General features: G+C 38.5%; 1 long non-coding RNA gene across 5 annotated transcripts in view; it reads right to left on the bottom strand.

The window, feature by feature from the left end:
- The window catches only part of LOC116591672, a 275,207-nt gene extending 253,837 nt beyond the window's left edge, over positions 1-21,370 (bottom strand). For 3 of the 5 annotated variants that reach the window (XR_004286106.1, XR_004286105.1, XR_004286104.1), the window contains exons 1-2: positions 21,168-21,370; positions 19,923-19,984 (exon numbers count right to left, since the gene is read on the bottom strand). This is a non-coding gene — a long non-coding RNA (uncharacterized LOC116591672). Of the gene's footprint in view, positions 1-13,411; positions 13,600-15,684; positions 17,060-19,922; positions 19,985-21,167 lie in introns of those variants that run through there. The other 2 variants (XR_004286115.1, XR_004286108.1) reach the window with 2 other exon arrangements.
- Positions 21,371-26,905: the final 5,535 nt, after the last annotated feature.

The following is a 26,905-nucleotide window of genomic DNA, read 5'->3' as shown; positions in this document are numbered from 1 at the left end:
TGGGGGGGTGGAAGGATGGGGTAACTGCGTGATGGACATTAGGGAGGGCATGTGATGTAATGAGCATTGGGTATTATAAAGACTGATGAATCATAGGCCTCTACCTCTGAAACTAATAATACATTATGTGTTTATTAATTGAATTTAAATTTTAAAAATGTTTTTTAAAATGAGATTGGTGTTGGGCACATAGAAAGTCTGTTACATAAATATACAGGCTATTTCAAAAAGTTGCCCCAAAAATTCATTAGTTAAGACAGATATTTGAAGTACAAAAGATATTTTCCAAACTCAAACAATGCAATAAATCAGTAAAGCCAAAGGCTTTTTCCTTGATCCTCATACTTCCTAATCTTTGTTATATTTGACTTGATTATTATCTACTATTCTTTTTTTTTTTTTTTTTCAATTCGTGCATCACAGATATTCAATAACATTGTGCTTTTGGATTCTCTTACTTCTGCGACCCTCTTTCCTTCACTGGCTCCTCTTACAAGTCCCTCAACTGTGAACCATTCCCAAAGCAGTTCCCCTGGCTGCCCTCTCTCACATGATTTCTCATAGACAGTCAGCCAAACTCTGTCTTGGTGTTATCTGTATGTTAGTTATTTCCAAATGAGTCTTTCTTTGATCAGGTCCCTATCACATAATTCTGTCCTTCACCTCCTGGCTATTCAAGTAGTACCTAAAATTTTAGCCATCCACAAGTGACAAATGAGCCCAGATCTGAGCCAGTCTGGAGGAAGACTTCTATAGAAAGTAAACAAAATTGGTGTTTTGGAAGAAGAACAAACAGTTCAGTCTGTCTGAAGTGTGGTAAGAGAGGAGAATGGAAGGACATAACATTGGAGCAATAGTAGAGGGTTACATATGTTATTGGGCATCTGATGGGCTATCAATTTTATGAAGCCTTTGGATTTTATTCTAAATATGGTATTTGGGGAGGTTTGAGCGGCAAGTGCTATTGACCCTTCTAAATAATCACTCTGACTGCTGGGTGAAAACTAGAGAACAGGAAAGGGAAAGGCAGAAGTAGGGAGAACAGCTGTGTTGCACACTTGCACACTTGCACACTTGCACACTTCTGGGTAAAACATTAGGAACGAACACACAGTAAGAGCCAAGGCTAGCCAGCTAATGCCTATTTCACCCACGATATGACTGGAGTTGTTAAGCTTACAGTGAAAAACAAAGAAGTACTATTTCTGTAACAGTGATGAAATAAAACAGAAAACAACATCACTTAATAAGACCTCTTATTAAAAGCTACCTTTATGAAAAGATTTGGAGTTAGGTAGAGATTTATAGGCTGGCTGTTGGGAAATTCTAAATATTTTCAAGAGCTTTAGAAGGTAAAGGGGAAAAGCTCTTTGTTATATTTATTCTTACTTTAAAACTCATGGGTCTCCACTGTAGGAGCGTGGGGTACATCCTCCATGATGAACATTCTCTTGGAGATTACAAAGAGAGAGGTGGAACATGAGAGAGAGACAAATAAAAGAAGTTTTTCCTGAGGTAAAAGAGAAAGAGTTGGAATAAAGCTGAGGGAAGAATGGAACGAAAGAGGATGTTGGGTACATAACAAACACCAGTGGAGCTAACTAAACTATGGAAGGTGGGAGATAGGAAAGTATAAGACCACAGCTTGTTCATGGCTCATCTCAGTGGGAAGAAATAATCAGTGTGAAGAAAAAAAAAAACTTTTTAAATAATTGGATGATGAGTGCCTCACAGCTCTGGAGATGAGAGGCAGAGACCCATGCAATAAAATATATAAATGGTGGGTTTAGAAAAAAGGGTTATTCATTTAGACAAACCTTACACTATGAATTAATTAGTTGATTACAAGAGATTGGCCAGTCTTAGAGCTAATGAAAAGTAAAAGATTATTTTTGAAAGTTTAGGGAACAAAAATTATACATGTGTTCACTTAAATTTATTTCAATGGTGTCAAGGAATCTACTACTCTAGAATACATTGAGATATTAACTACATATATTCTAGCAAGTGATAGTTTTCTGAGATCTATTGGCAAAACACTGTCATGCTTTAATTTGTAAGCAGTGTTCATTCTTATGAAATAGGATAATAGAAGTTATATAATTCTCAGTTATGTGTTCTTATAGAAGTAGTCCCCTTTTTTATTTGATAATATATTCTAAAGTGTACACCTGCTTATATGTGTGCGTGCATGTATGTGTATAAGCAGAAGGGTCATGTCATGCTCTTTCTGGATAACAATATCATAATTTCAACCAGCCCCTATTAATGATTTCACTGAATTCACACTTCAGGACACTACATGTAAAACTGATCAGGAAAATTGAGCTCAAACACATTGATATAAGTTTATACTCTATGAAAATATCATATATATTTTAAATATCTCTAATTCTTACTCTCTTCATTCTAATTCATTATAAAACAGACAAAAGGATAAATACATGCTGAAAGAAAAAAACATGCATTAGCATTTATAACAGTAAGGAAATCAATAAGTCTTTTAAAAAATATGCCAAAAAAAATCTCATATATTTTTATCTTCCCTGGCCAGAGAAATTGTGTTAACAGCATGCTAGCAAGAATCATCCTAATTTTTGCAAACCCGATTTTTGCTGCAGTGTAGGCAGGGCCTTAAATACATTTCTCACTACTGCATCTATTTTTAATTTCTAATTCAACATGGAATTCTTAATTCACTGTCTCTAAATTTCAGGCTATTTACAAAGGCTTAGGTAAAACACTAAGCTTTTACTGGGTATTTTATTTTTAACTTTTCTCTTCCCTAGGAATAACACAAAACGGACCTCTTTTGGAAATGTGATAAGGATATATCTGGTGCATTTTTCTTCTGCAATATTCAAAATAGATCTCCTGCCTCAGCAATGACAGTATTCTCTCAACCAAGCAAATATCAGCCAAAGTACATTCTGAACATCAAGTACACAGGGTTAATCAACCTCAACATATGAAGGTTGAGCTAAGTGAGGTGATTTCAAAACAACAACAAATTCTTAATGGTGTTTACATTTAAAAAAAAAAATGCTTGGTCTCTCTCTGTTTCTGTCTGGAAAGTTTACATGTCTCGGTTTGGATTTCTTGTTCTTGTTAAAAGAATAATGTGTGACCACATGGTACTGTGCAGTACACTTTTACTTTTATCCATCATCACTTTGAACAACATGGTAATACCTACTTGCAAGGTTCAAGTACCACCCATAGGACAAAGGACAACTTTCTTTTACACCATACAAAATGTGCATTTTCATTCCACCCTATAGACAAGTATGGATTCTTAAGGTTCTCCTTTGGTCTCCTTGTATCCTCGGAATGACAAGGAAGCAACATCCTATGAGGAGATTTCATAGTAAATGTTCCCTCACAAGCTTTGTAGTGATCACTTCTGGTTCACTTAAGCTGTAAAACAACAAATAAATTATTTATGAGCTTTTGATATTTATTTTATCTCAAAAAGTAGCCATATAAACCTAATCATTGGTGAGAATAGCAAGAACAGTTATTACCTGGAGGAGAAGGTGGTATTTGCTGGCCAGAAAGGAGCTGAGGAAGCTTTTCCTTACCTTACTCAGGGTGGTGGTTGCATGGGAGGAATCCTATACATTCAGGGCTAATGCTATATATATCCCATACACACACACACACACACACACACACACACACACACACTCTTTGGATATATAATTGCTTGGTTCAGAGAATACTGTCATTGCTGAGGCAGGAGATCTATTTTGAATATTGCAGAAGAAAAATGCACCAGATATATCCTTATCACATTTCCAAAAGAGGTCCATTTTGTGTTATTCCTAGGGAAGAGAAAAATTAAAAATAAAATACTCAGTAACAGCCTAGTGTTTTGCTTAAGCCTTTGTGTGTGTGTGTGTGTGTGTGTGTGTGTGTAAGCCATGATGTATGATGGTCAAAATTGAACCAAAAAAGCTTTAGGCTTTGGTGAGAATCAGACACAATTGCATTATAAGGACATAATATTCTGATTCAATAGTCAATTCTTACTTGATACCAACAAATAATATTTGACAGAAAGTCTATGTTATGTTTGATAGAAATTTATTAAGCAATAGTAAAATAATATCTCTTAAAGTGAAATCAACTTTTTTTGTTCAACTCTCATTTTGGGAACAATTAGACATTAATTCTGTAAAATATCACAGCTTAGCCTCTTCTTCTTAGCCTCTTCGATAGCCTCTACGATAGCCTCTACGACACCCCTGTTGTCCACATTCACTCTTCAGCAACAGAAAAGCTCTTTTCTTAGTAAGGGCAGCCATTTGCCCATTCTTTAAAAAGGACAAAGCTAAAGCTGGCTTGCAGTGCAAAACCTGTAGGACTCTAACTCTTGTTCTTTTCTGAGCTAAAAATCTTAGGACAATCTTAGTTATGCGCATTTGTTTTATTTTTCCTTTTTTTAAGGTGGAAAGTAAACTAGCCATCAAGTAGGGAAAAAATTATCACCTATGGGAAATTTCTGGATATGTCTGGGGAAAAAATTATCATGAATCTCCTTTAATGTTTCTGGTTGTTTAAAAAAATTCTCATAATCTCCTTCTGTTTTGATTCATAGACCTTGTTCTTTTCCACATGGATTTGGGGAATTTACAGTTTCTGAAGTGTGTTGAACATTTTATGAATTGAATGATCTTTTACCACAAAATAAAATGAATCCTGCCATGCCAATGTCAACAATCTTTCCCTGAAAGATTTTAGAATCTTGATCACAGAGACAATAAAGCCTTTTTAAAAGGAATAAGAAAAAAAAAAAAAAAACACAAAAACATGAGATTTTTAAAATGCGTGATTCTAGGGAGAGGATAATGCTCCAAAGTTTTGCAAAATGGAGGGATGGGACAGAAGCAAGCACTAATAAAAAGTCCATTCTACTTTTTAATTATTGGCTATACCTTAGCACATTTAATTTTGCCTCTAAAAATTCGAGGGAAGGATAGCATTCCTTTAATTGCCTCCATCAAGAATAGTAAAAAGTGGTAATTTTTGCTCAGAAATCCCTGAATGAATTTGGTTACAGAAATTACATTTCATCTCATCACTGGTATGTTCTTATTTGTTACCATTACAATGGGTGAATTTGGAATAGTTAGGCAACTGGTCATCCTCAAGGCCACCATAGGAAAAACTGGTGGGAAAAAAACAAAGGCAAACCTAAGACATCTAGGTCCATAATGATTTATAATAGTACACACACACACACACACACACACACAAAACTTCATCTGAAATGAAGATGCCAGCCTACCATTTTAACTTCCTCAGTCCAAAAATTGTGGCTGAAAAATAATCTCTAAGATCAGTTAAATTGTTGAGGTAAGCATTTTTCAATATTCTACTGTTTCTCTATAACAAATTACCTCCAAAAGTCAACTGCTTAAAACAATAAAAAAAATTATCTCATATGGGGCACCTGGGTGGCTCAGTGGGTTAAAGCCTCTGCCTTTGGCTCAGGTCATGATCCCAGAGTCCTGGGATCGAGTACCGCATCAGGCTCTTTGCTCAGCAGGGAGCCTGCTTCCTCCTCTCTCTCTCTCTCTCTCTCTCTGCCTGCCTCCCTGCCTACTTGTGATCTCTGTCTGTCAAATAAATAAATAAAATCTTTTAAAAAAATTATCTCAAAGAGAGTCGGGAATTCAGGAATGGCTTAACTGCGTGGTTCTGGCTCAGAGTCTCTCATAAGGTTGCAATAAGATGTTGGGCAAGGCTTTGCTCATCTGAAGGTTTGCCTGGGCCTGGAGTTACCTTTTTCAAAGGTGGCTCACTGACAAATTGGCAGTTCATTCTCGGTGGGAAGCCTTAGCTCCTCCTCATATGGACCTCTACCTACCTAGGGTTGATTAAGCATCCTCCTGACATAGTTGCTGGCTTCCCTCCAAGCAAGTAATCCAATAGAAGTAAAGTGGAAACTATAATGGCTTTAGTTTCTAAAGTGGAAGTCTACCATTTGCACAATAAGCTACTGACTTTAGCAGTGTTATTCATTGTAGATGTAGACTACAGAAAGACATGAATAACAGGAAGTGAGAATTTCTGACACAATGAACATAGAGACTGGCTACCCCAGGTCTCCCTGGTCCCCAGGGATTCATATCCCTCAAATAAACAAAACACATTTCCTCCTTCCCAAGGCCCCCAAAAGTCTCATCCTAGTATAGTGTTAGCTCAGAGTCCAGAATGTCATCTTACTAAGTCAAGTCCAGGTGCTGATGTAGCCTTACGGGTGTAGACCCTTGAATACAGCCCACTGAGTACACTTCCTCCATGATTTGAAGGCCCAGAGACAAGCTATCTGCTCACTCTCCCCACACCTAGCAAACCATGGTAGAATAGATAAAGAACACTCCCCTTGGAAAGGGGCAAAACAGGAGGTATAAAAGGGGCCACTGGTCCATCACAGTTCTAAAAAGAGGCTAGCGCTGGAACTGGAAATTTCCATTATGTATTTATTTAATTTGAAATGTCCATATATATTGAATACTCCGCTATTTCTGCAATATTCTATTGGTTACAGAAGTTAGACCTATTTGGTGGGAGATGCTGGCTACTACCTCTGCAAATGGCAAAGCGTAGGAAACTCTTATGTTATGAAAGCTTCCCCTTTTCAATTGCATAAGTTTTATGTTAAGGGGCTTATAGATTATAAGTAAGTAAACAAGTGTTGCTTGTGTATGCAGCATCTGTTAATGATACTGATAATGACAGTAGTTTTAGAATACCAAAGGGAAGGATATCCAATGCTTAATAAATATTTCCTTTGTCCTATACATGTAGTATACCAGACAGGGACTTGCTGCTCTGCTAGCTTTCTATCTGCTGGCTGAGGAGCCTCTTCAGAGAAGTTCCTTTTTAATGCTTATTAGCCACCCTGGAAGAAAAAGCTCACAACTGTAAGAAAGCACGGCAAGCTGGTTGAAAGCATTGGCTCTGGCATCAGAAACTTGGAATCGCGACCCTTCCAGTTACTAATTATGTGACTTTGAAGAGGTCATTTGCTACCTAAGCTTCACACTTACCTAATGCGGACACTGAAAAAATTAAATGAGATAACGTATGTAAAGCACTTAGCATACTGTCTGGTCCAGAGTAAGAGCTCTAATTATTATTTTTATCATACAGAATTATGGAAATTATCTGTGTATTTCACTACTCTTTGGGTCAAACTTTTTCCATTTGCAAAATTAGGGGGTTGGACTCAATTTCTCAGGTTCCTTGCAGCTTTACCAGCCTAGTTTTTCCAACTGAGTTGCCTACAGCAGCCTTTTTTTTTTTTCTTAATAATCACTTGCATTTATACAGCACTTTTAACTTCAGAATCTTTTCATATCTATTATCTCTCTTGATTTTCATCATCACCCTGTGAGGCAAGTGGGCAGGGTCAGCAATATTACACTCATTTGACTGATGAAGGAAATGAGATACTGAGAGGTTGGAACTTGCCCGACGTCGTCAGTTGCGAAGTCAAAACTACAGGACTCTAGCTCTTAGGGTCATCACCTTCAGGGTCTTTTCTCCCTGCATCACGGCCTATTTTAGTGTTTAATCTATTGTACTTTAGCCCAGGAAACATGAAAAGCAGCTAAAGAAGTGCCCAGCAAAGACCACAGATATTGTGCACATAATATGGGTGGTTCAGATCCAAACCAATGGGTGATAGGATGTGTGTTACATCTCAGCTGTCCACACCAACCTGAGAAGGTCAGCTTCCTGTGCACCTTGACTCCCTCATGACACACTGGGATGTTGTAATATATATGGATACCACGCTGTCCTTTCCACGAGCTGTGCATAACTTTTTAACCACAGGATGTGAGTAATTACTCAGTTCATCAGCTTTCTTCCTTTGCTGTGGATCGTTTCCAGTTTCAGCCAGGTTTTTACATTAAAGGGATTAGCTTCTTTACTATTTTAATCAGTAGCCCTATTTGAAAATCAATGACTAGAAAACCTGTCTACAGGAAATAAAGGGCATGTAGTTGCTGAGCCCGAATTGATAATTAAGGACTGGAACAGAATGAAGCCTGAAGCAGATAAAGGAAAGGAGTTGAAGGAAATGTTCTCAGCAGCTTCTCTTCTGCCAGGCTCCTTCTCTGGCGTGGTACTCATGCTAATATACTTGAGGCATTGAGCCAAAACGCTGGCCAAATATTGACTTTTCATTGGCAAGATTATCTGGCCACACCCTGGTTCAGAGTAACAAACCACAAGCACAGGAGGTGAAGCCCTATGACTCTGTGTTTTGCCAACGAATGCATTATTATCATTTTTATTTTCTGAATCAGAATATCATTCCTGTTTTCACAGTATTTACTAGGTATGGTCTTCAGTTCCTATAAACCAGACAGCTTCCTTTCTGACCTTAGAAATATGGTAAAGAAGATTCTAGCTGAAATATCCTGCTAGCTAAGAGACAGTATGTTTAATTCCAAAGGAGAATCTAAGAAACTTTTTAATCAAAAAGCTTTACCAAGTTACTTCAACCTCTGAGTTTTTAGCTCCAGTCTCTTTAGAACTCTGGCGGCATTGTTTTTAAAAAAATTATAGCTATGTATGTTATACATGTTGATATCATATATTAAATATATTTTATGTAAATCTCATGTAAATGTAATGTTTATTATATCATGTATAAGTCAAACATAAATATACATATGTTTGCATAAGAACAATGAAACCTGCCAGCAACACAGTATTCTTTCGAGGATTCTGTGTCAAGGAATGAAATGTTGCTGAAGGATGGAAAGTTTTTAAACAAGTTACTGAAATGTCTTGACTAAAAATTTATTTTAGGTAGTCAATTTCCTTTAAAACATTTATATAAAGTTAAATGCCTGTTTATAAGAAGGTGTTGACTGGGTTTTAATATCCCACTGGAAAGTTTGGGTGGAAACAACTCTACCACACTTGCCTGCCCTTAAAGTCTTAAAATCAGTAGTACCTCTTTAGGCCCAACTGAAATATGGTAAATTCATTCGGAATACCTCTAGATCTTTTCTTTCCCCCTGAAAAAAATCCGTACTGTTTGAACACATGCAAAAAAAAAAAAAAAAGCACTGGAAATGGCGAGATTTGCTCTCATCTGGTCAGTCCAGGAGTGTTAGTCCATGATTTCACAACCTTCTTTCGACATAGTTCTCTATTAGTAACTTCAGTGGGAGTATGCTGTAAATAGGTGTGCGGTATCTTCTACCTCTTTGATAAGAAACAACTACACACCTCCAACTGAGTACCCACCAAATATTTTGGAGACTCCCACCAAACCTCAATGACCAGGAAGTTACAAGAAGCAAGTTTCCAGTTCTGTACCTGGGCTCTTTGCCTTGTCTGTAAGCTTCTTATGGTTGTGGCTCAAATTGTTTTGACTTCCTTTTTCGTAGTTCCCATTACATGGTCCTGTCGTTCACAAAACCGCAGTTTAATAAATGCTTGCAAAATTCAGTCAGTCCCTAGACTGATGAGAGAGGGAGCTAAGAGAGACCCCGAGGCCCAAATCACACGTCCAGAAGTAGAGAAAGTCTCCACACCAGACTAGCCTGTGTTTGCCCTGTGACATCATTGATGAATTTTAGGAGCATAAAGCTGTAACATAGTTGAAAAGGAGCAGACCCTTTGATTCCAGTTTTACCCGAGCTCTGGTTTTTCTGTGATTGAAGACAGCACTGAAGAGTTCTCTTCACTCTTTTTCTCTCTCATCTATAATTTCCTGCTATTGCATGATGGCAAAGATATCTGCATTATTACAATTTAGCAAAGTTATTGAAATGTACCAGAAAGAATATTTTATGATAACTTTTGTTTCCTTTTTACATTTGAGATGCAAGTTATAAAATTTATTTTCTTATGCCCAGCTTTTATTAGCTTCTTATGTTTTTCAGAATTATTTTTTTCCCAAAAGAGAATAGCAAAGAAGACAGTTTAAATGACAAGTATCTGTTTTTCACCATTGTGGCATATGGTCTTCTCTCGAGGCTCTGAAATTTGACAGAATTATTCTCTCAAATCTCTATCACCTCCTTACACATAAATGACTGCCTAGACCACGTATGGCTGAGTGTTTTCCATTTCCTGGGCATGTCAGCATATCATCCAGAAATGAATTTCCCTTTCAGCCAGTCAGCAAATGCGTAAGGAGTGTCTATACATAAACTCCTTCCCAGGAAGTAAATGACTAGAACACTTTGCTCTTGACATTTTCTTAAAAATGTTACAGGTCAGTACTGGTCAACAAAATGAATGAAAGTGGGGCAATTTTACAAGACACAGACAGAAGAGGCCTAAAATATTGTCATTACTAATAAAAAGCATGTCTGGCAATAAACAAAACATGTTAGCAGGAGAGAATGCAATTTTGCATTGATCTTACTCACCACATTGAATAGATTACAGTGTAGGGATGTTTCAGCAGAAGGATCGTGGGTACTTTCAGCTCTCTTTCTATTGAGATCTGATCCTCTGGGATTTGGAGGAAATGTAAATCCCTACTTTAAATCATTTCCTGAGGGACGCCTGGGTGGCTCAGTTGCTTAAGTGATTGTCTTGGGATGGGTCATGATCCAGGAGTCCTGGGATGGAGGCCCCGCATTGCGCTCCCAGCTCCACAGGGACTCTGCTTTTCCCTCTGACCTTCTCCCCTCTCAGGCTCTCTTTCACTCTCTGTCTCTCAAATAAATAAATAAAATCTTTAAAAAAAATAAATAAATCATTTCCTGAGACCTCCTATTGGAGGCTTATTTACTTTTTTTTTTTTTTTTTTTTTGCACTTTGTTTTGCTGTAGAAAGTTTTGTATTATTTTTGGCATTAGATATTTGTTTAAAATGTATTTCTTCCTTAACTACAAAGAAATAATTAGAGAAAATTGGTCAGAAGAAATTTTAGAAAAGAAAACATTGAACTCACAGTCATGTAAAAGATACTATTTTCCAAATTCCCTTAAAACTGACATCTGGTAACCATTGCATTTTAAACATATTGAAATGAAGTCCATCTTTACATGTTTCCAGATGCTTTTCTTTATGTCCCTTTTAATGGGCAACACCAACCTACCAACTGTTGTACAGTAAGTGTTTGGAAACATATTTAAAGTCTTTAGCAATATTGCTTTACAAAGGAAAATGGTGAATCTAGATAGTTGCATTTTTACCACCAATTTAATTAGTTTTGTCCTTTTCTGCCCCTCAACATGCCGTTCCCTATAATCTACTTCCTCTCTCAATTCTTCCCAAGTCCTCAGCTAGAGGATTTCTACCCGTAGCATTGAAGGTAGAAAGACTAATAGGACAATGGAACCCTCAGCTGGGTAGGGCCATTATGGGTCCAGGAAATGTAATTGTCCTAGAAGTGTGCTTCATAAAGTGAGAAGCAGACCCAGAAAAATGTGAGCATGAAGCCACTCAGATTCAAAAGAGACATATCTACTACAAAAGTAACTTATTGGTCTAGAATAAAGGGGTAAAATGTTGAGTGTGCAATTTTAAAAAAAGTTTTCTAAACAGGGATCAGCTGACTGCCTCTCTCTTTTCTACTTCCAGCTATCAGGGACCCTCAGAGACCATCACTCCATCTTAGAAATTGCTTGGGACATGTTACCACATTATGTGCCTCAGGCTGCTTTTCCAAGATTCCAAGTGTATACTTCTGCTATTGGTGTTATTACTATACCAATCACTGATCTTTCAAAAGACTGTCACAACTGGTTAGGATTCTGTTTCAAAGCTCATTTTACATCAATTATGTTCTTGGTGTTTGTTTGTTTGTTTGTTTGTTTGTTTTTCTTTTCATTGTGATAGAGCTCTTTTATGGCAAAGCACCTGATCCTAAATGTAAGGCTTGGTGAATTTTACATATGTATATGCCCATGTAAACGTCACCCAGATCAAGACATAGTACACATCCAGCCCTCAGAAAATGTCAAGCCTCTATCAGGCAATTCCATTCCCCGAAGTGAACTTCTATCCTGAACTCTGTTTCCATGGTTGAGATGATCATGTTTTAGTTGCCTTGTCTTGAACTCATCTAGAAGCGTGCTTTAAACTCATTTGAATCCTAATTTTAGTGTAGAAAAAATTAATTTAGGGAAATTTTCCTATAAAAGATAACCCTGACCAGACCATGTGGATTCTACCAAAGTAGAAAAAAAATTAGTATGTTTAAAAATTCCCTAACTTTTTCGTGTTGTGTCTTTCCCTGGTTTTGATGCCCACTTACCTGCCTCCCCACCTCCCTACCTTGTAGTCTAATAAAATCTCAGGAGGGAGGAATTAGACCTGATGGGCAAATCTAGAGAGGGATGAAAATCAAGAGCCATTGAGAGAAATGTGGGGGAGAAGATTATTTAGGAAAGCAGTTGATGACAGCACGGATTAGGGAGGAAGAGGAGTTGAAGATCTACTGGACAAACAAATTACTAAAAAGGGAATTGTTGTGGGCAGAATTTAATGATTCAAGGATCCATAGAGTTCACCAGTCTCAATGAGCCAATTCATGCATTGGTAATACCTGATTAATAAATGTTTATCGAATGCATCATAGGATTGATTAAGTGCTGTCATATTACATCAGTGTGAGGAGCCATTTAGCATCTTGTCCTCTCAGAACTGTCTTCCATGTTTGTTATCTAAGCAAGCTTTGCCTTTCAGTCTGGAACATACTATTTGGAAGTACTGCTAGATACTGTTCTCTGGCTAATCTACCAGCTGAAGCAGGCTCCCTTAACGCCAATTGGTATACTATGGAGAAAGATATCCTAAGAAGGAAGGTTAAGGGCACATTTCTCGTAAGCTAATAAAAAAAATACAATCACTAGCATTTCAAAATAATGGCTTAATTGATTTTCATATTGAATATACATGGATTAGACTACTGAAGCAGATTATTAGCATCTTTGTATAAACAGTTATGGTAAAATATTTTGTAAATAAAAGCACAAAGTATACTTTTGGATCAGGCTTTCCTTTGTACTGCTTCTTCTTTACAATGTTAACATTTCCCTTAAATTTTACTTTTTCAATAAGAAACCTGACCCTAAATTAATGCCAAATTAAATCAGACTTGATTCTTCATAATTGTTTTACACAGTAAAACTCTTTAACTTCCAGATTTATTCTTAGGAATATTTTAGGAATATTCTTAGGAATATCTAGAATATTCTAGAATATCTAGAAATATTACAAGTCAAATTGATGCCATAAAGTGGAGGTAATATCTATATCTAGGTTTTTTAATAAGCCATGACTATCCCAAGCTAATCTTAATGAAGTAAGCATCTGCAAGTAAACCAATTTGATAATTTCCTCTTTTTTTTAAAGTAAAGCTAGGTTCAATAAACATCTTAAATAACTAGGCTGAACTTAGTTGAACAATGAGGTTGAATTAACATCTTCAAGAACAATCTGGAAGGAAAGAAAATGTCACAAAGGCTTACCATGATCATCTAGAGCCTGTACATGTGTAGAAGGAGAAGAAATTATTCTATTTCTTTGACTTGGTGATTAATGTTTACAAGCTCTGTTGAACTTGTGATTCTCTTCCAGTGGTTGCCTCTGTAATTACTGCCCAACCTGTAAATACATGACGTTTATGAAAAGCACCCCCTTCCCATTTGCCATAGGATGAATCTGACTCTAGTAGTCTAACTTTCATCAATACCGTGAAGGGATTCTCTTGTATGATCACAGAACTAACAGAAAAGTGGTGAGATCTGATATGACCTAGATGGCAAGGAAACGGAAATCAAAGTCATAAGCAAAAGGTACTAAAGGTTGGGACGCCTGGGTGGCTCAGTTGGTTAAGCGGCTGCCTTCGCTCAGGTCATGATCCCAGCGTCTTGGGATCGAGTCCCACATTGGGCTCCTTGCTTGGCGGGGAGCCTGTTTTTCCCTCTGCCTCTGCTGCCACTCTGCCTGCCTGTGCCCACTCTCTCTCTCTCTCTGGCAAATAAATAAATAAAATCTTAAAAAAAAAAAAAAGGTACTAAAGGTACTAAAGGAGAGATGAAATGTACATAAAACTAAGTCTTCTTAAAAGAAAAATCTTCTAGGGACAGATCCTAATGCAAACAGGAAGTGATTGGAGAAAGTTGGGGTTAGACGCCTTTGGAAAGGGCCTCAGGGGCTCTGAAATCTAACTTCCAAAGCCAGTGGGTGTGGGCATGGGAGCTGACAGGTGACAACCAATCAAAAGCAGCTGTTGAAGGCCTTTCTTCTTTCCCTGAGCCAGGACTTACTTACTGGGCGTTTCTAGAGCTCTCCTGAGATCTCTTGAAGCAGCAGCTTTTCCTATGTAAGTCCTACATTCGGTGCCAAAATGTCCCTCGCCTTCCTGTGCTGATGGAGGGGCAAGTGAGGGCAGGATGGTATAACCTTTTGATACCAAGTCATAACTTAGGAGAATGTTGCCCCAAGGATTAACTGCATGAAGCTCATTAAAGGAAATGCTTGCAAGACCTCAGGTGAAACTGCTCTGCCCACTCCCTACGACACACAGCTCGGTGTGTGACAGAAACCCCAGGATGGTTAGGGAAAGCATGACCAAGCATTACCAAGGCGGAAACTGGCAGAGAGGAAAACCCCCAACGTGTTCTGTCAGGTCAGCAGTCAGTTTGGCTATAAACAAGTAAGATTGCAATGTTATGAGGTAATCTTTGTCTGACTCAGTCCCCTATCAGAAACAGGTCATTTTCATGAATCTTCCGTTGAGCAAATAAAACAGTTTCACAATGATGCTATATTTAAGTGTTATTATGTCTCTGCTCATCTAATCCTCTACTTATCCCCTCCTTTATTTATGTCTCTTGAAATGGATCCGGTCATAATACAAAGTGAAAGGAAACAGGGAAGGAACTGTCAGTCTCCCTCTGTTCCTGGCCCACTCATCCCTCTACCCTAGACCACTTTCTACAGGAGCAGCCATGCAGGGACATCAGATAAGGGAGAATAGATAAAGCATTTGAAAGCAGAAGCAATTCAAAATCACTGCATTCAATTCCCTCAGTTTCTGGAAGAGAAATGTGAATGCCCAAAGAGGAAGAGTGACTTGCCTAAATGACACAGGAAGTTCGTGGAAAATCCTGAATTAGAATTCCAGTCTTTTGCTCCCCAATCACAGTCTAAAACTTTTAAAAGCTGAAAGGGACCTCGAAAATTATGGGGCACAAGAGTTCTCAAATTCTACTAGTGTTTTGTTCAAGAAAATCTTCTCTTAGAGCATAAACTAGTTAAAGTGGCCATGTTCTTGCTTTTGAATCGGAGAGGAAGAGGCTGAGGTCCCTCCTCAGTCCCAAAGCTTCTCCCTTTGGAGGAGGCCATTGGAACATTGCTCCAAAATGATGTGAAAACCCCCATGTTTCCTGATGCTGTCATTTTACACAAGGAGAGGAGGCCTAGTAAGGCAGAGCAATATGATTGCTCTCCAGAATATTCAAGCAGAAAAGTTAGAGCCCAGAGTGACCGCCTCTCAAGTTTTAAACAATTTAAAAATTCAGCATTGAAGTTGAGGTTTGAATTTATTTCCTTGAGGTGAAAAAAAGGAGGGGGGGGGGACATGACTCACACTGTCCACAAGGAGAAAAGGTACCACTGCTCAAGGGGAAGTTATACAACATCATCACCCTCCATCTCTCCCAAAAATCAAACCCAGACCTCTCAGTACTGTACATCTCACAAATTGTACACTTAGCTGAAGTATGAACATCTGAAGTAAGGGTGCAGAAATCACCCCACCCCTGAGTGCACATAACATATCTTTCTTAGGGGTTTTAGGTTATAAATCTCTAAGGCCATGGAATATGTATAACGAATCAAAGATTTTTCTCAGTGGCCCATCTTTCAAAGATGACTGGACAGATATAATATATGAAACTTGGGAGAATATATTTGGGATGGTCTGATTTCTATTTTATACATACATGAAATCCACTTTTAGGGTCCTAAGAATTATTCTAATTTATAGCCAGTAGCCTTCTTGGAGAGGACATCGGTGAACCTTCTTCCATTGCTTCCCCACTGAACTCTAGAGGTAGACATGCTCTTTGCATTAAAATGTTGCTATGCACAGACAAAACAATGGATGCAGAGATATATTTTATTAAACCATGGCTAATGAGTCACCTAACAGCATGAGGCAGACCAGCTAATATTCCTGAACTCTAAGTGGATATAAACAAATCACTTAGGTTTATTAGGCTCTAGCTTTCCTTTAACATGACCTGCTCCCTAACAGCTCCAAACCAGAGTACAACCCATTAGCCAGGATCTGCTCCGTATTCATGCCATTATTTAAGCGAGAGTATAGCTTTTGCTCTTCACGGAGTTACTGCCCAAAATAGTGACTCCCAACTGTGATGCTGAGACTCTATTCTGCAATTCCTGAATAACAAGGTTTTCTCAGCATCAAGGTCACTCTACAGCCCAGATTCTATAACTTAATAGAGGACAGGGCAGTGTGCAGCCTGAGTGTGGGTAATGGAAAGGCACCTGGGCACACTCTCATTAGCACATGGGACAGTCTATCCTTCAATTAAAATAGGAAAGAAAGGGCTCTGGAAACTTAGATCTATGTAGGAAATCTCTTGACTTGGAATCCAGGTTAAAAGACACATATCTGTACTAATGACTGTAGTTAATTGCTAAGGTTAAATTGCTAATGGGTAACAACTCAAGACCTCTGACATTGCTAGGAAACAGACCAGCTCCAAATAATAAAGAAGGTGTAGGAGTTGGGCATCTAAGTAAGCAAAAGGGTATCTTCAGTGCAAGGCATTTCTAGAGGGGAAGGAATTTTCTTGCCCATGGAACCTGAGAAGGTCTCTGCTTTTCTCTCGGAGCTTACATCTGATCCACAAGTGAAATCACTCTGGAATATCACACTCTCGAGGCCACTCAGAATTAGAGAACTCAAAGTAAAACTTAATGTCCATAAATACTGCTGTTCCCATTCTATGAAATGTGTTTGTGTTGGTTTAAAATATCAATGGCTGCTCTTGATTATAAGAAGAAATGGGTCCTGTTGTTCTGGCTTCACCTATACAGGGCAATAAGAAATAAGAAATAAGGCAAGGTGCTTTATCCTAGAGGCTATGGTCTCATTGATTTTTTTTTATAGTCATTCAACAAATATTTATTACACTTCTCTTAATCTATCTACTTGGTTACTGATCTGGGTATAATGGAGACAGACAATGTCTCTGTCCTCATTAGGCTTCTAAGTAAAAAAGTGAATTAATAAATAAAACATAATTACAGATTGACTAAGTAGAGTGAAACAAGCTGGGTGTTCAAACAGCCTACATCAAGAGGTGACAAACTTTTCCTCTGAAGAGCAACACAGACTGTGGGTAGGTTATATGGTCTCTGTGGCATCTAGTCCACTCTGTCCTTGCAGCTTAAACATAACCGTATGCCATCTCTCTCTCTCTCTCTCTCTCTCTCTCTCACACACACACACACACACACATTGGCTGTGTTCCAATAAAACTTTATCAACTCTAAAATGTGAATTTCTTGTGATTTTCATCTATCATGAGATAGCATTATTTAAACTATTTTCAAAAAAGGTTAGATTTTTGAGTTATACAAAAGGGACCCTGAAGTGGAGGGTCAGATTTGGACTGTAGACATGCCTTGCTAAGGTCTGAATGTTTGTTTCCACCCAAAATTCATGTGTCAACATCCTAATGCCCAACATGATGGTATCAGGAAGTTTATGAGGGTGGAGCCCTCATGAATGGGCTTAGTGTATTGTTAAAGAGACCCCCACGGAGCTCCCTAGCTGATGCTTCTCTGCAAGTACACAGACAGAAATCCGAAGGCTGACACGGGCACTCCTGATCTTGGACTTTCTAACCTCCAGATGGTGAGAGAGAAATTCCTGTTGTTTAGAAACTACCCAGTCTGTCCCATCTTGCTATAGCAGGCTAAATGAACTGACATGCCCTTTGCCTTGACTCCTGGCTACGTGATACATGGAGAGTGGGACACAGTTCACTTAAGTGGAGCTTAGTACGACTTCTCTGAAAACGTGACATCTCAGTAGATGAGAAGAAATCAGCCGTGGGTAGAGCTAGAAGGAAAGTACCCTGGGCAGGACAGACAGTCAATGAAAACCTCCAAGCAGTGTAAGCCCCAAATCCCCATGATGTGCCTTGGGGTTTATTAAAGAATGAAAACTGAAGCAAAAAACCTTTAAAACGAGATGCCTTATTGCATCTGTGGGTATTGATCTCCAGTTATTAGTTGATAAACGTTATAAAAGGGATGGAATAAACATGGCATAAATAATCCTTTAATGAAATTTCACATGCTCTGTAATTATCTCAGCGTTGACTGAATGATGGGCTGCTTTTTTTTTTTTTTCCTCTGTGTAGGATTACTGGGCAGAGTAAAAGACGAATCATTTAAAATCTCCATGTCAATTAAAGTGAATTATCCTGTAGAAATAGTAGACATTTTTCATTGACTGTTTCTACTGTATGTCTATGTCATTGAGCACATAACCATACGTTTGCTGGCCAAATGTTATCATTCACTCGGGTAGGCTTTGTACAATGAGATTACGTGCAAAGATGAATAAAATATACTTAGTCGTATATTCATTCAGAAGTCTACTCATCAGTGTCTTACTTATATATAAAAGGCTTTTATGTCACCGCAGACTTGTAACCTGGCCATCTGGATAGTACGACTGGAGGGCATCCATAAAAGTGAATGATGAAAAGAAATGTCCAAATACTGTTTTATATAGTGTTTTTTTTTTTTTTTTTTCTGAACCCATACTTCATTTGTGATTTCAAAGCTGGCACAGGAAAAAAAAAAAAAAAGAAATAGGAAAAATTACTTGCAGAGACACCTTATGTGGAAGAGAGATGATTATTTCTGTCTATATTTTAAAGCCATGACAGAACTCCAAATCTTACCCAGATGCTGGTAAAGGGGAACATTTTCTTCATGTTAGAAATAATACCCAGAGAACACACCCATCTGTCTGTTATAAGAAAATGTCCAAGTCACATGTTTATCAAGAGAACCCAAAGTGTTAGAGCTAAAATATGCCAAGAATAACAACAACAAATATCAAAGGAAATAGTGGGCAGTAGGACTTTAAAATGTGTTTCTGGTGAAAACGGTATCCAGAGTATCTGTTACAGACAAAGTACCTCACAAGATTAAATTTATGATGTTAACACAGTGTTTAAAAAAAAAGATGGCTAGGAGATTCATCTCAGATGTGAAATAGAAAAATTGTGGATGATATCATTAAACCATTTGGTGCCTATTTCAAATTTTCACCAGATGAATAAATGTATCTTAGTTCACAGAACTTTGACCCTTGTTAACCTGTATGCACTGCACATCCTTAAACTTAAGGATGTGGCATAGTGTAGGAATAGTGTACACAGTGTAATAGTGTACATAGTGTTTCAGAATTAAAATTATGTCCAAAGATTGTCTGGACATAATTTTGGACATAATTTTAATTAAATTCAACAATCACTTACCTTACCCCCTTATAGGGTCTTATATATGAAAATGAATAAGATTGAAATATTTCCCCAAGATTTCATGTCCATCCAAAACAAACAGTCTTAAAGAACTCAAACTTGAAGCCGAGAAGTTAAATGCCATAATAAAGGGGGAAAATGTTAAGGGAGCAGAGGGAAGGAAATGGTTAATACTGAAGGAAGAAACTGGGGATGTTTCATAGATGAGCTGGCATGTGAGCTGAGCCTGTAACAATGAGGATATAGGGGAAAGCATCCGGCCACAGGCTTTCTCATCCATGGGAAACCATCTTATAGGTTTGGGAGCAGGAAGTGCTCTGAGCAGTTCCGATTTGTTTTTATTTTTCACAGTTTTTAAACGTTGTAAAATGGAATAAATGTACATACCTTATAAATGTTTGATATCTTGCTTTTTTGTGAAACGAATTCCTATAGGTGTGACTCTCCTCCTACCAAGGGAAAAGCAAAATAAAGCATTAGCGCAGAATCCCACAAGGTCCTGAGTCAGAGCTGGCTTCGTGGGGGTCCAAGCCTCCCTCTCTAGCCTTAGTGTTCTACTGCTGCACCTTGAAATTCTTGATAATTTTGAATAAGGGATCCTGCCTTTATATTAGGTTCCACAAATTATGCAGCCTATCTTGTCCCCAACCCTCATTTTCTAACACATTCAAACATGCAGTATCCCTCCCGAGTGCTAACCATTACTTTTTATTTTCTTTATACAATTTATTCCGTAATTGCACAAGAACAAAAAAAAAATCGTTTAATTTTGTTTTTTATGAACATTAGATAAATAGAATTATACAGTATGTATTTGGTTGTGTCTGGCTTTTTTCACTCAACATTTTGAAGGAAAGAATCCTCATATCGTGATTCATTCATTTTCTCAGTTACATTTGCGATGAGCTCTATCTACTACATTACTCAGGATTGACTGATAAGAAGGGAAAAGCAAGACTGGGAGCAAAGGGGCCAGGAAGGGAGAGGCCGAACTTATTGGTAACTACAATGCGGGAGCTTGGGACCTATAAATAATACCACAGGAAAATCTCTGCTCTCTAGAAACCAGTATTTCAGAACTCTCAGACTTTTAGAAATACTGCAGGGCATAACAGACCTACGCTAAAACAACAGCAACAACAAACCCTGCTTTGGGGCAAAGAAGCGGGACCTGAGCATCTAGCAAGAGATGACAATAAAGTTTGTTCAAGAAACCAAAAGTTATGCCCAGCATGCCATGTTGGCCAAGGGAAAAAAGTATCCTAATTATACACACACACATTTATATGGATATGCACACATCTGTGTGATTTATACATTTTTATATTGCTCACATATACTTCTTACGGTGCGCATGAACTCAAGTGTAATAGTAGCATAGACTAGAAATGAGTGTGATTTTTTTTAAAATGGAAGTAGTATAGACAAGAAATAAGAAAGTAATTTTTTAAAAGGAAAAGGAAAAATAGCAGAGACGACCTGAGGCTGTGCGGCAAAGTTGGTGGCAGCTGTGCTGGGATCCTGGCGTCTGTGATTAGACACGGATGGGGCAGTGCCAAGGGGCGAGGACTGGAGACAAAGCGGAGAAAAACTAGATACTCTGCGGAGTGGGTGGTGGGCAGTCACTTTTACCCTGTACTCCGTATATCCGTGATTGGCGCTGCATTTTCTGAGTGATTATTAAATTCACCGGAAGTCTAGGGCCTTCCTGGGTATCTCAGCTCTAAGCGTCTACCTCTGCTTTCCCGGCCCAGGTCAGGATCTCCGGGTCTTGAGTTCCACCTCTGCCTCCAGCGCCTGCTCAGCAGCCCATCTACTTGGGATTCTCTCCCTCCCTCTCCCTCCGCCCCCCCCCTCCACCCCCACCTCCTCGCCCCACCCCGTGCAAGCGTTTCCAAGCACATGCGCATGCGCTCGCTCTAAATAAATAAAATCTTTTAAAAAACAAAATAAAATAACCAGAAGTATTCTAGTAGAAGACAGGATCTATTTACAGCAGTGTTTTATTTGGTTGGTAACCCACTGAAGGTCTATCAGACACTACAGGTTAGCATTCTGGGAGAGACAGTCATTAAACACACATGACTTTGGTTTTTTTTTTTTTTTTTTTTAAACACAAGTGACCTTAACTAGCAAAACCATCCCCGGTGCGGTAGAGTGCTGAGGCAACACCATGGAGCCAGTCTTGATCCACAGCATGCATTCCGCGCTAGCACTAAGGAAAAGCAAAAGGCAGAAGCGTTTTTAAAAAACACCGCTAATCTAAAATAAAAAGGAGTTCTGAAAAGGGTAAACATTGTGAAGAATGATTACAAACAAATAATATTTGTCATATTAATTTTTTTCTATGTCCTTATTATGTTGAAGGGACTGCATTGGGCAGTTTTACATAGGACACCATACTGTCCTCATAACAACCATTTATATCCACACTATACAGGTGAGGAACTGAAGTTTAAAGAAGTTCAATTAGTTACCTTTTGCGTACAACAGCTTACCCCAAAATTTAACAACTTAAAATAAGGAAGGCTTATTATCTCACGGTTTCTGAGGGTCAGGACTCCGGGAGCAGCTGAGTGGAATGGTTCTGGCTCTGGATTCTTTGATGAGTCTGTCCTCAAGCTGGTGGCTGGCCTAGCAGTCATCTGAATGCTGGAACATACTAACTTCCAGGTTCACTTTCTGGGTGACTGGCAGGCCTCAGTTACTCACAGCAGCTGGACTAAGAACCTCAGGTCCTAGTCACAAGGGCCTCTCCACACTGTTGCCTGGGTGTCCTGAAGAGGAGGCAAAGAGAGCAAACCCAAGGCAGAACCTGCAGTCTTTTATAACTTAATCTTAGAAGACTTACACCACCACTTGTATTATGGTCCATTGGTAACACAGTGGAACACTGAAACCGTGTTCCCAAACATGGTAGGATACACAGAAGGAGTGAGGGGCAGATTTCTTATAAGCCCCAGGGAAAACTTAGGGCAAAAGAGTTGGAAGCCTGGGTGCACAGTGGGAACAGTGGAAGCCATCTTGGAGACTGCCTACCACAGAAGGTAAATAGGTCATCCAGTTTTACATCTAGGAAGTGACTGAGCCAAAATTTGAAAGTATGCCTGTCAGTCTAAAATTCCAATGCTCCTTCTACTGCATAGGATTTGCCAGACATGAAAGATTTAATTTTGTTAAAAGGTTTTTTTTGTTTTGTTTGCAGATTTTTGTGTAAACCAAAGTTAGGTTACCCAAAGCGTGATATCATATACACAACCAGACTTGAAAACAAATAAGGATTTTTAAATGTGATTTTTTTCAATGAACAAATAAAGGATTGTATTTACCTCTCACCCAATATTGATTGAACAGGCATGAAAGAATAATGTGTAAATTCAATTGCCTGAAAAATCTGAAGTTTCAGAAGAGTGATCTGATGTTTGGCTTAAACACTGTAGGTTGACTTACACAAGACCATTCTTTATTTCTCTCTTGTCTTCCTTCACTGTAAAAGGTGGAAAGGTTAAATGGGAATTTTCCCAGACTCTTTTGCAACTAGAAGAGCATGCAGTGCAGAACTGGTCAGGGAAATTTAAAGGGAAGTCTCTTGGTGCTTTTGCTTCATGGTAAAGCAGAAGGTCCTTCTTGGCTCCTCCCTCCCAGCCCCACCTTCTTCCTGCCACAAAAGCAGATTGATCTCTGGGACTCATTTCTCTTCACTGAGCTGTTGAACTACATCCAGAAGAACTCCAATTCCAGACTTCTTGTTATGTGAGAAGGAACCTTTTATTTCTTTGGCCTCTCCATCCCTTAGTTGGGTTTCCAGTTAAGTGCAGCCATAAGTATTTCTAATTCTTTCAGTGTGAGGCAACTTTAGGAGATGTTAAAAATAAGATCAGCAAATCCTAAGGGAAAGAGGGGGTGTTAGAAAAGTTTTGTGGCTTGTTAAGAAAACTTATTTCTAAACAATTTGCCACGTGACCTAAATTCCTACATTATGCCAACTGAGGGATATGACAGCCACAATGATGTGTATTATAATTATTATTATTATTATTATTATTTTCCTTAGATTCTAACAACAGTGTGGGAAGCTAATTTTTTGCAAATAGTGCTGGAACCTTCTATGGGCGTCTCTTCTGACCTTTCCCTGACCAGCCTCCCTGACTGCTCTATGAACTATTCCCTTTGCCCCTGTGTCAGCTCATTATATTGAGGTCTTTGCCGCAACTGCCGTGACAATGCCGAAAGTGACTATTTTTTCTGTGGCTATCCACTGAAGAGATATGTGCTGCTATAGAAGTCCACCCAGGACCCTCTGTAGTGGCTGCAGCTGCCAAAACTGTAGGCCCCAGCAACAAATGTTGCAGAAGCTGTGGGCCAAACGCTATTGGCATCGCAGTGGTCTGAAGACCTTGCTACTCCATTGCACTTGCTTTTCTTTCCATTAGGGAGTCTCAACAGGGCAGCCCCAAGGGGTAACCCGAGAGGTGAGCGCTACATTGAACAGATCTTTCTGATTATTCCTGCTCTCCTTGCATCACATTTATGAGACTCAACAATCTCTTCCCTTTCTTCTCCAGTGTCCAGTGTACCTCAGTCTCTTACAACAGCATGCTTTCGCTGGCCTCATTTGCTGCCTGGGACCTTTCTCCCCTGGGTTGCCCACCTCTTAGAATGAAACCACCTTAGGCTCAAGCTGTAATTCTTGAAACGTAAAAGTCTTATGAAGTTGGCCTAATTTAACTCGTAGCTTTATCACTAATAAAATGTATCTGAATTAAACAGAATAAAAATAGACTGCTTCATATTTGGGAAGTTACATGGCACAGTCCCAAAGCATCCTAGTGGTTACCTGTTGCTTAGAGTAGAAATAATGCTTGGAGAGTCAAACATAGTCTTGCTTGTCCAACCAACTTTTTCCCAGCATTTTCTTTTACATTTAATGAAGGATCTTCTCAGAACCATAGGCTTCCCAAGGATAACAAAACAATTCTGTTTTTACAAAATTGTTCAGCTCACCCAGAGGAAATACAGTGGTGTCTGTGAATGTTATTTCTATCTTCCAGCCACCAAATATTAACTGCCTGGGTCACCCTATAGAAAACGTGTTATTCAAGATAGGAAATGTAACTACATGAGGCTCTATGAGAAAGTAGATTTATCAGACATGTAATTTTCAGAAATTTCCATTCCATTATTACAATGAATATACAATTTTAAATGTTGCTTATGCCTGGTATTCTATTCAAATCAGAGAACGGTTAAGAGAAAATTTCAGCCTTTAAACCATGTTAGCAAAGGTATTTTTTTTTCCTTTTTCCTGATAAAGAATTTGCGAGCTTAAGAATAATTCAGTTCCCAAACACGGTAGGACACACAGAAGGAGTGAGGGGCAGATTTCTTATAAGCCCCAGGGAAAACTTAGGGCAAAAGAGTTGGAAGCCTGGGTGCACAGTGACAAAGAAAGCACAAATGTGTTAATGATGCTGAAGTCACTGAGAGGCTCTGAATGGTGCTGACACATCAAAGGGCACTGTTTTCCACAGAGAGGAAGATCATTTCTGGAGAGAGACAAAACCAGTGGGGAGAATGCAGCTGAAGCCCTTGATTCACTGGTCAATTGAGCAGACAGGGTGCTGTGTTCTGCGGCCCAGAGGTCATGAACCTGAACATGCTTCATCACACCTTCTGGACAAACAGGCAGACTACCCCAAACCAGGCTGTCCTCAGGGACTACGTGACGAAAACAACTTCCTGGGCTACTTGAACATACGAGAGACAAATACTCCCATCAAAACCCATTACATAAAAGAGTAAAATTCTTTGATAAGTTCTTAAGATATTTGTCTTATTTGACTTTTAATTTCTTGGCTGTAGACTACGTGAAGCTGGAAGTTAAAACAGCCACGAGAAAACTAGAACTGGTTTCTACATTTTAAGTAATTCTATAATAAAAGACATAAAATGGAAAACTATAAAATAAATATGTAAATAAAAGACAATAAAATAGAAAACTATTTAAAAAGTTAGGGAGTTTTGGGGGGGTCATTTGTTATTTTCACTTTATTCTTTCTGCTTTTTTTATACATTAATTCCTTACAGTAAACATATACTACTTATCTAATAAAAATAATATTACTTTTTCTTATTGTGAGAGAACCCCCTACACAAGTACAACATTTTCTAGACCAATATTCCACTACTCAAAATGACTCATTTTCTGAGGTTATGTACTCAAGGTTTTATTTTAATTTAGCGTGCAACAGAAAGAAACACTCAAGAGACCACACAGGTAAGACCATTTCATTGAGTTCATTTAATTTCCCATGAGTAATGAAACTTTTCATCACATAAGTCAGTGGTTTGTGTGTATTTTCACTAAGGTTGGCATATGGGAGATACAGAGTTAATTTTATAATTATTTATTTGTATGTGTTGATACAAAGCCCTCAGGAATTTTTTTAAATTTTATTTTATTTTTTCAGTGTTTCAAGATAGCTCTCAGGAATTTTAACAGAATCTGACCAGAAGATTTATCAAGACCCCTCAAAAAAAAAAAAAAAAAATTGAATTGGCGTCTTCACAGAATTGGCATCTTCACAGATTCATGGAAACCAAATTTAGCAGCTTAGCAACTTCACGCTGCGAACCACACAGTCGCTGTTAAAAACAGTTTCATTTCTACTCTGATTCCCAAGACCACACCTGCCCTCCCAACCTTCCGCAGGTGTCTTGCCGTTTCTGTTTATGGAGAGAAGGTTGCTTGTAGCTTGAACTTTCTCGGCGTCTCACCCTCTGAGCTCCAGTTCAGTTCTCTCGGCTTTTCTTGACTGTTGGAGAGAAAGGATGTGTCTTTGGCCACCCCACTAGAGTCCTCAGATTCCTCCTCCGTCCTCTCTTCAGAAACATCCATTCAGCTGACATCCTATTGCTTGGATTTCAATCTCTCCATCTTTACTGATGCCCTCCTTTGAAATGAAAAGCAAAGTGAAATGGGACCATAAAAAATGAAACCTTAAAAGTGCTCCAGGAAAACACTAGTTAAAATATCTACCCAGAGGAGGCATCGGCTAAAACTACAAACATGATGAAATAAACCTCTACTTTCTATAAACATAAAGGACAGGTACCATCTAACTGTTCGAAGACCCAACTTCAGTGTCACAGAAGATCAGCAGTCCCACTGTGTGAGCAAAGGCCAAGGGATGGTACATTCATTTATGCAATATACATTGTCAATGGTTAAGCAGTCCTTACCTGGTAACTTTTACATTAGATTGTTTTCTAGAAATGCCTTTTCATGTTATGTGCAAAATTAAGTCATCTTTAGAGAAAGGGTTTATCCAGTGGATACTTTGGTATCTTTCTTCAAGATTGCACTGATT

This window comes from Mustela erminea, chromosome 1, assembly GCF_009829155.1.
Source record: "Mustela erminea isolate mMusErm1 chromosome 1, mMusErm1.Pri, whole genome shotgun sequence".
NCBI lineage: Eukaryota > Metazoa > Chordata > Mammalia > Carnivora > Mustelidae > Mustela > Mustela erminea.
This window is presented reverse-complemented; position numbering and strand designations above follow the sequence as displayed.